Raw genomic sequence first — 10908 nt, forward strand, 5'->3', positions numbered from 1 at the left:
TCTATGTCTCTTATCATGATGATGGATCATAGAATGTGATCTGAAACATTGATTAAAAAAAAAATCACACAATCAAATCTAGAAAAAAAATATAAAGAGGATGTGGATAAGTTAATTATGGATTCCATAAAGTTGACTAGTTGTGACCTCTTTCAATTTGATTGTGTCTTTGCCTTGAGCTTTATTGTGTTGCTCTTAGATTTTTCTTTGTATGTCTTGATTTATTTTGAATAAGTTAATTACCCCTCTTTTCTAAATATAATATTGCATCCTTCTCTTAAATTCTAAACCTTTGATGTCAGAAAGAGGGTATACAAATTTTCAACAAGCATGTGTAATTTTATTCTACATTCAAATGAATTTTTTTAATAAATCAAAATAATTGCAACACCACTCAATTACATGCAAAATTGAGAAAAAGAAGATAAGCGCATATTTCCATATATAGCTTCTAAAGTGATCAAAACTTTTTAAAACATGAATATATTTAAGTATGCAAAAATTGCTTTTAAAGCAATGAAGACTCTTAAAAATATAGAAAATACTAATTATAAAATATCAAAATGCTATAAATTAAATTTAAAATAACTTCCTAAAACACTTCAATTCCATTCTTGACAATATTATCCAATGATTTTTTTTAAAAATATAGAAATTTTTATCTATGCAAGATTTACTTTTAAAGCAATGAATCTTAGAAATACAGAAGATGCTATTTATAAATAATCAACATGTTCAAAACCTTCTAAAACACTACAAATCTATTCTTGACATTATTATCCAATAAAAATATGCTAGCATGACATTATTTGCAAAGCCATGCAAGGTATTTAAATTATGTTTTTGAGAAGTAAAGGTTTTGTGAGAATTTTATTATGTTTTTGAGAAATAAGAGTTCCTACCTTTTAGAAATTTTCCTACAAACCTGATTTTTTTGTCAGGTGTCAATCATTTCTCAATAATTTGACACTTCTCAAAAAAATTTCCTTAAATATTATTTTAAAATCTAACAATATGAACTCTATTTTTTATAGAATTCTCCCTCTGCAGACCCTTATAATTCAAATACTTAAGCTAAAATTTCAATAATAAAATTTATAATAAATAATCTAACATTAAAAGAAAAACTACATAATTATTTTAAAAAAAAAATGTTAAGCCTAGTATATAAGCTATATTTTAGTACATGGTAAACATGCTCTAGACTTATTCGATATGAAAGGGATTGTAATTGTAAGGTACCGAATGATAGCACTTTAATGGTTTGAGCATCACATACAAGATCAGAAGTTGTAGATTTAATGGTTTGGGCATCACATTCAAGGATCAAAATAATCAAAAGAAACATTAGCAAAGAGTCCAAAAATAAAGTCAGATTTTCCTTTGCAGACCAAAACTAGATCGCTCTGAGTGCTTTGTACATTACCCTAATTCCTTGAACCTAGTTTCATTTCCAATGTCTAACATTAAAAATTGTGCTGAAAAAATATTGTGCCTCCTAAATCATTAAAATTCGAACATCTAGTATCTTATTGCAAATGTAAGCCAAAAGAAGATATCGTATATGAGTTCAATATTTTTCCACAACAGGAGAACGCATTACATGAAATGCAGGCACGACTGCTGCCTATTTTGTCCAGATGGACTATTTTGTCAAGCTCCGCTCTATGAATTACTACAGGTTGGGGTTTTTCTGGCATTGCGGGAACTGCAGCCTCTCCCTCCAACATCTTCAATGCTTCTGCCATACTCTGCCTCAATGCCACATTCACATGAGCACACAAAATTCCCACTATTACAAATCTCTCCATTGTTTTCACTTCTTCCCTCTCCTGCATTCTCCAATCTATCACTAGATCAATTTTATTGGATGCCTTGAGAAGCTTCCATACCCAATCTGTAATATGGCATTGGCAAGTTATATCCACGACCCTTCTGCCGCTCAAGATTTCCAGCAACACAACCCCAAAGCTATAGACATCACAACGATCTGTCAGCTGTAGCCTGCTACTTTGGACCCCAAAAGAGATTGCCCTTGATCGGCAATGCAGGGATTCATGTCGTCATCTAGCAGAATATTGTTGGCCTTGATGTCTCTGTGATATATCGCCGGCCGAACGCCGCAATGCAGATAACATAACCCCTTTGCAATGCCGATTATAATCTTCTTCCTCTACTCCCATGACAATGCTCTCCCATTTCTAATTTTCACTCCAAAAATGTGTTGATAGTCGTAAATGAGAAACTGTCACCGGCAACGCTGAAGCCACGGAGAGCCAACAAATTCAGATGGCGAAAGCTGCTCATCATCTCCACCTCGTTCTAGAAATTGTCGACTGAGCACTTCTTCATTCTCTTCACGGCGATCATCTACCTGTCCGGAAGTCTGCCCTTGTACACAATTCCAAAGCTCCCCTGCCCGATTAAATTGGTGCAACTGAAATTGTTCATTGCCTCCTCTATTTGCTGCATGTTGAACCGCACTGGGCCAAGGTTTTCATGGAATGAGCAATCCATTTTCTTCACAACAATCATCTCATGAGCTTCACCAAGTCTTCCTTACACACTATTCCGTCGAAATTACCCTGATCGATTATAATGGCACATCTAAAATTCTTCGTTGCGTCCTTGATTGGCAGTATATTGAACCGGACTACGCCCATGTGGATTCTCGCAAAACGCCTAATTTTGGCCCTTGCACAGCACCAGTAACTGATTTCCATGCTGCAGAACAAGATCACAGCCATGGCCGCCATCACCAGGAAGACCTCCATTTTCACCAATTATTTTCACAGAGGATCTTGTTACTGGATTACAGAAGAAATCAATATCCAGTTGCTACAACTCTGAGTCGACCAGCGTATAATGGGTTAAATTTATAAGCAGGGGCCAAATTACAGAAAAAATTGTTACCAAATACATAATCAGCTAAATTATAGAGAGGGGCTAAATTGTAGATTTTTGTTACCAAATCCATAATCAGCTAAATCATCGTGACTCGATCTTACAGAGCTGAAGGAATCTTTAGATTTGAAATGCGCGATCCGACTCCACAGATCTACGGTTCACAGTGTCTTAAAAGTGCGCAAATATGATATAAAAATTTTTTGCCGTTGGATTTCGGTATCTCCGTTTCGAATATCTCGGCAGCTTTTCATTGTATAGTTGGATGTTTCCATTTACCGTTTTATTTTTTCCTAAAACGTCCAAAGCTGCTAAATGAAATGATTTGTTTCTATCAAATCACAGATGAAGAACAAGAGACACAATGCGCCTTATATGTGTAATCTAATTTTATTAATTATATTATATTTTATTTGTATTTTTATAAACAAATCAGTGTATAATTTGAATTGTAGCAATAATTCTTTCTAGATTTTTTTATAAAAAAAAATTGGATTTTGTAAATTAGCAAATTACATTATTATTATAATTATTTAAAATTTTTAATGTTAGAAGTTTTTTCACTATATAAAATTATATATTACAAATTTAAATTATTTTTTAGGTTAAATAAAATAATTTTGTCAAAGATAACAATAATAAGAAGTAAAGCAAAGTGTAGGTTATAATTTTCTTCACATGTAGGTTATGAATTAATCTATACAAAATTAAAATAAAATAGAATAAACTTATATATTATAGATATTACTTATGATGTGAAGGATGTTGCCATGAGGATTAAGTAATATGGAGAATGGTCGCAAAGGTTGAGTAAACTACCATTGCATGTGTCACCTGAGAAAGCTTGAATGTGGATATTTTTACATTTTGGCTTCTGAACTTTACATAATGACTGTTCATGTGGTCTATATTTATGCCAAAAAGTGTGAAGTTTATAAACCACCCTAATGCCAACAATAAAATTGATGGTCAGAAACGATGGTGGAAAAGATTGATTGTTGGTATAATTGTAAGAGGAAATCCATATGCATTTGAAAGAAAATGTTGAAATTGTAATTTTTGGTTTTTGTATAAGGCTAAAAAGTGAGTAATATATTTGTCTTTAAGTTTTTGCTACAATATGTTGTCTAGTAGAATTGAAGAATGATTTTGGGACCAACCTTATAGAAGCAAACAATCCATCATAGATTATAAAGTGAAAACATAGAAACCCAATTGAAATTGAATGAATGTAAGGAATAAGAGATTGTTGTGCAAAATTTGTGGGCCTTGGTGGAATCTATCTATCAGATACCATAAGAAGGAATAATATGGTAAATTATTTTATATCTTCTCTACTTTTTAAACATCACACTTATTTACCTTCTAGTTATATGTGGCTTTTGGGGTATTGATCTATTCTTATACTTAAAATCATATTTTAATATTTTCTTGTATTTTGGGAAAAGTTACTTTTTGTGTGTCTTCTAGTGGGCATTTAGTTTCTAGAGTTGATGATTTTTATGGATTGAATGAAGAATGATAGAGATGACTTGTTGGAGTGAGGTGGTTTACTTATACTTACAAAGCCTAAACCTAGAGAGAAAAAATTACTAGTTCCATCTATAATAGGAGCAACTAGAGTTTTAGTTGGGAAATTGGTTAGAATTAAATGCTAATGTGTTCTTGATAGTAGTGGCGGTGACCAAAATTTGCTTGATCTGCTGCATTGTTTTCGTAGATGCTTATCATGGTTGAGGTTATAATATTTTTTTTTGCTATGTATGCAAAATTTGTGAACCACTAATTGTTCTATTTTATATCTATAATGTTTGGTTTTCAATGCAAAAGGAATACTAAAAGTGTATTTATACTATCTCAACTCATGTCATATACTTGAATCTTTTCTTTTGGATATAACATTAGCAAATTTTCTCAATTGCATTATAGCCAATTTGTTGGAGTTTCATTAAATTTGTACAACTTGTAAATTTTGTTTGATTATTTTTAAGAAGATATTTTGTATTGGTAGCATGGTGAGTGTTCCCACAATTTTGAGAATTTTTCTAACTACATTTTTAAAGAGTTATTTAATTTAGAGGTAGAAATCTATATATTGTGACTATGAAGAATGTTAAAGGAGATTGACAATGATGACATCTTGGATATTTAAGGGGAAAAGATGAAAATGATATTAAACCTAAAGAATGAATTGAGGAGAGAAATGTGTTTAATGTGATTCAATATTTCAATACCACCTCCATTTTATTCATGGTTGTTGGTTGCTTTATGATGTATAAGAACACCTTTGTAATGTCATAAATCAATTTAGTTTTTACAACAATATATGATTTTTTTAGTATATCTAGAATGTTTCTTTATACTCTTGTTATGTTGAAAAAATTGCTCCTTTCTTTTTGAAGGGGAGTGGTATGATAAATTCAAAACAATTTAGTGGTTGAGTTTCACAAATAAGTGCAAATACAAAGATTATACCTCTCAGGTCTATTTAGAGAGAATCATCAAATGCCACATCAATTTGTAGATGGTAAGCAATGATCATAAGTGCAACAAGATTTATTGCCGAAGCAACCAAAACAATTGATTCTATTTCAATGTGTTGGTAACTTGGTAGAATAAAAGAGAATCATTGATAAAATTGTTGGAGTTGCAAGAGAAAGTCACTTTTATTTCTTTTATTTACCTATTTTATCTAAGTTTATTTAGTGTTTATTGTGTTGTATAGAAATGATATCCATACATTTACACATTAAGATTTTTGTTATATAGTATGATTGTTCCTTTAATGGAGGAAAGGAGAAGAGAAGAGTTGTGTAAATTATCAACTCATGTCATATACTTGAATCTTTTCTTTTGGAAATAACATTAGCAAAACTGATCTAAAATCAAAATTTCTTTTTTTCAAAGTGTGTACAATGGAGTCTAGTTTCTAAAAAACTAAGTTGTTGTGAAATTTGATGAACGAGATAAAATCTACACCCAAATTAGTACATGTTGGTTTTTGAGATAAAATGGACAAACATTCAAAAGAAATTAGAGTTGAAAGGCTTGAAATAGAATGATTTCAAATTATATGGTTATATAGATAACACAAAGATCTACAATATCATGTAACTTGATTTCATCTATGCTCAACCATGAGGAAACTTGAAGGAGAGCATAGAAGAAAAATCAATCATTTTTTGTATGCTTGTTACAAAACACATCTCAGACCAGTTTAGTGACTCCAAACCTTTGAGTTGGATCCCCAAGGAAAATCAAAGCCTTAGGCTTGGTAGAATCCAATGCTTTAAATAGTGTGTGCATGCTATTTAAAGCATTTTTTAATTCAAGGCTTACATAGTCCGCACACACACACTATATCACATATGTGTTATAGTGCGTACACTCTTTGTAAGCCTTTTATTTTAATAGAGATGATGGATAGGGAGAGAGGGAAGGAAAGAGGATAGAGAATGAGAGAGAGTAGAGGATGCAAAGAGAGCAGGGGATGGGAGAGGGTGGGAGAGAGAGAGAGAGAGAGAGAGAGAGAGAGAGAGAGAGAGAGAGAGAGAGAGAGAGTAGGGGACGGGAGAGGGTATGATAGGAGGGAGGGAGAGAGAGAGAGTAGGGGACGGGAGAGGGTATGATAGGAGGGAGGGAGAGAGAGAGAGTAGGGGATGGGAGAGGGTATGATAGGAGGGAGAGAGAGAGAGAGAGAGAGAGAGAGAGAGAGAGAGAGAGAGAGAGAGAGAGAGAGAGAGAGAGAGAGAGAGAGAGAGAGAGATTTTACATAGTGCATACCCACTATATAAAAGCACCAAAAAATGGTTACAAGGAAAGTTTGCACTAGTACATTTTAGATCAAATTTCAACCTTTATTTTCAACCTAGCTCTTAAAATGCTTGATGAATAATTTTTTTTCCATTTTTATGGCCGAGTTGGTCAAAATTTTGACCAACTCGGGTTTACATAACATAAAAAGAAAAAAGAAGTTGTCATTTTGCCGCCGGTCAAAGGAGGCTTTGTGTACATGTATGTCACATGTAGGAGCTCTTTGAGGTGAGGTAAGTCCATGTCGTTACCTCTAGTAGCATATATGTTGTTTTTTACTGTTTGAAATTGCTCATGGAAGCATTTAATCTACTGTAACCTATATATATATATCTGGCTTTGTCTAATGCCATGTTCTTTCAAATATGTTATGTTCTTTTCATTCTTCTTGTTGTTATTGACATTTTGAATTCATTTTTCTTTTCATTCTTGCTGTTGTTATTGACATTTTGAATTCGGGTTAGTCTCCTTATCATGGGATCCTTATTTTGAGAAAATGAATTAAACATTGAGAGCATTGTATGTATCCATACTTCATAGAGGTAGCTAGTTATATAGATTCTACTTTGGATGCTTGAAGGTTCTATTAAAATTGCAAGATGAATTCTAAAATTTTCCTTTGTATTTTGCTGTGGGATTCTCAAAAAAATTGATTCAAACACACTTAATAATAAACTCTGCACACAAAATTTTTTATCTCGAGAAATACTATGCTGATTCACTTGAAATTTATTGGGTTTTTTTGATTTTATGTCATCTAACTCATGTTAAAATTTCAGCCCAACCTAGATTGTGGATTGGGAGATATTGTAAAAATATGACTGACTGTCATTTCATATCACTGAAATTGTATCTCTTGTGTTGAATATTTTGATCATGTGCGTTGCATAAGAAATTTGAATGGCATCTCTAATTCTTGTATGAGAAATAACAAATTTGGATGCCCTGATGTGAGAGCCCAGATTCTTGTATAATTGGGTACTAGTTTTGAGTTTTGTATCATAGATTGTTATGAGATTTGCTTTTCTCGGTTGGAAATTTTGAGGTTAAAGTCAGCTTATAGTGCTTTTCTATTGTGGTCTATGATCAATTTTGTTTTTAAACAATTGTAGGTCTGTCATTCGTTGTGTAGGTAGGAATGCAATTTATACTATTATGAAAGCCCAGGCTTTTGTTGTAGCTTAGTACACATACAAATTTTTCAATTATAGACTATCTTTCACGTGAGATTTGCTTCTTGGTGGAAAATTTCCTAGATAGAGTGAGTATATGGTGCTTTGGTGTTGTTTTGTGATCCAATCCATTTTTCTTAATTGTAGGCCTACTGATCACTATGTTGGTAGGACTGGAAATTATAAATGCCTATTATTTGAGGATGCTCGGATGGGTTAAGAATTCAAGCTAGATCAACATTCACGAATTGCCCTCCAACCAAGCTTAAGGTAATAAAAATTCTATTAATACAATAATACATTTATTGTAAAACAAATAGGTTGTTACAAAAAAAATAGCATAAGAGTCAAAATTTGTAATCCATATCACCCATTTTGATACGATTGCTCTAGAAATTATGAAGTAATAGGTGGCTTCTATCCTCAAATTTTTGTTTAGATTGTTTTAGAAACTTGTTTGTATAATACAACTCTTTATGTATTTGAATATTTATGTAGATATGGTAATTGTCGTTATTTCCCTTAAGCTTACATACAGAGAACAAATAGAAATAGAATACCAATAGATTGATTACCTATCAAAATTACATAGAAAAAGAAAAGTGTGAAGTATACTAACAGATATGATGAATCTTGTATCCAAGGCCTTCATGGTGCATATATCTCTTGACAAATTGATTGAGTCAATTTCTGATTAGTTAATGTTATTGAACCCTCTGAATAATTATTAGGTGTCCCACTTAATAATTCTTATGCTGAAGCTAGAGTAGAGTCTGCTTAAAACTTATGTATCCAATTTCTCTGCTGAAGCTTATTGTGAAATCAGAATCATTGCATGAGTGCAACTCAGACTATTGTGCAACAAAGAAAATTCTGTAGATTTTGGTGGTTCTATTGCTGGAAATTTTTTTTGGACTAGGATGAGGCAACACCAATAGCATTGATTTATGGTACAGAAGTGAATGCAATAAAGTGTTTGGGAAGAATTCATTAAGTTTTACTTTCAACTCTAGGGGAATTAATTTCTAAGCCCTTTGATATTTGAAGATGAGGAAAATGCTTTTGACAATTGGATATGTAATCAAAGCTTTAGTTCTTTTTGTTTGTCTTAGAAATAATTTGCAATTTAAGAGAGTGGCAATGAGGGAAGGTCAAGCATGAAGCATGTTTATGTCAAAAACTTTGATTGTGGATTTCTTCAAATTTTATATTTTGATTTGCTATAACTTTTGGAGCATGCTTTTTATTCTTATGCTTGAATTTGCAATTCTTCTTTGGAGGAATTCTGCATCTTCAAGCATTTTTTGCCAAATACCAGGTTACACGTAACTAGAAGAGGAATCAATCCATCCCTAAAAGTCACAACTCTAAGTAAATAGCAATAGGATTTGCGACACCTAATTAGGCAACATTTTGATGTAAAACTTGTCCTAAACCATATCATACTCTTTAGTGTCTTTTTAATTACTTTTTCTATATCTTGGGCAAGAATGATGTCACCAATAAATTACACTTATATATAGCTACTAGGAGATGTTAGTAAACCATGAACCCAACTGTCTTGGCGGCTGTTTGATACCACATTCTTTAGCAATGAGTAATTTTTACTGTTGTCTTGATCTTATCCATTATTGTATACTAGGTGTGTTTTTTTGGTAGAAGGGTGCTACTGCAACTGTGTTTCTTTTTCTTTGCTTCATTTTACTAAACATTCCCTATCAACAAAATATTGATCGTGTTTCAATATTAAAATGTATGAGGGTATGTGAGGACTTTGCTTGTTATCCACAGAAACTGTTTGAGAAGCACATGATGTTTTGACAACTCATGCACCCTTGCCTCCTCAACTGGTTTTATTTTCAAGTAAGAGGTAACAAAATTTCTCTCATTCTCAATGTGCTTTATATCCATGGTAGAGGTTTATTTCACTAGTCGAGCACAAATTGGATGCATCATAAATGCTTTGTCTTTTATTCTAGACAAAGTGGGCTGCATGATGGCAACTCACATTGGTTCCTATAAGGGCATTAACTGTGTCTTCACAAAAAAATATAGGATATCCAAATTTAGGAAAGGATACTAATTTAGAAAGGAAAAATTGTGTTCTTTTCATTAATAAAAGAAAAGCCTGTGATTCAATGTGGTAGTAATTGGTGAACATTATCTTCAGCAATTAGTAGCTGATAGTTGTTTTCAGACTTCAAACAGATCTGACTATAAGATTTATTGTGTGCACTAGAAAAATTCATGTGCATTTGCACCATTTTTCTAAAAATCATCTTCAAATCCCCTATTAGTATCTTTTAGGTCTGTGTTAATTAATTAAACATATCTTTTGTCTTCATCTTTTCTGGATCTGGATTGCTTTGCATATAATATTGATCTGTGTGATTTAAATATTTTCTTTGAAAATCGGCATAGTTTGTATCATGTTCAAACCTCATCTATGACGCTTTTGCTTGACAATCCACATAATCTATTTGAAAAACACATAAAAATTTAACAAGCCTTGCACCCTTGCCTACTGAAATGATTTTTTTTTCAACTAATAGGTAACCAAATTTCTCCCAATCAAGGTTGTGCCATTCTTTCATTTTTAGGTAAATTAAAAAACTAGTTCAACACAAATTGGATGCAACATTGATGCTTTCCTTTTCCTTCTAAACAACATGGATCTGCATGATGGCACCTTAGAATGATTCTAATTAGGGTGCTAATCTTTTTTCTATAAATTAGTAACTGGTCATTCAACTTTATAAAACAATGCTAGTTTAGAAAAAAAAACTTGCATTGCTTTGGCCACTTGTTTAAAAAATCAAAACTTTTTTTTAATTTGGTAGTAATTGGTGAACATGATCTCTGGTAGGGAGTAGCTAATAGTTGTTTTCCAGAATCAAGTGGACTTGAGATGAAGAATTCTAGTGCAAATTGGCAAAATTGTGGGTGTTCGCACTATTTTTCTTAGTAGCATCCTTAACTCCTTCTTGATGATCTTTTAGGATTACTTTTTTATTTAGGT

This window comes from Cupressus sempervirens, chromosome 5 (assembly GCF_028749045.1).
Source record: "Cupressus sempervirens isolate cs-2001-9-10 chromosome 5, ASM2874904v1, whole genome shotgun sequence".
Lineage (NCBI taxonomy): Eukaryota > Viridiplantae > Streptophyta > Pinopsida > Cupressales > Cupressaceae > Cupressus > Cupressus sempervirens.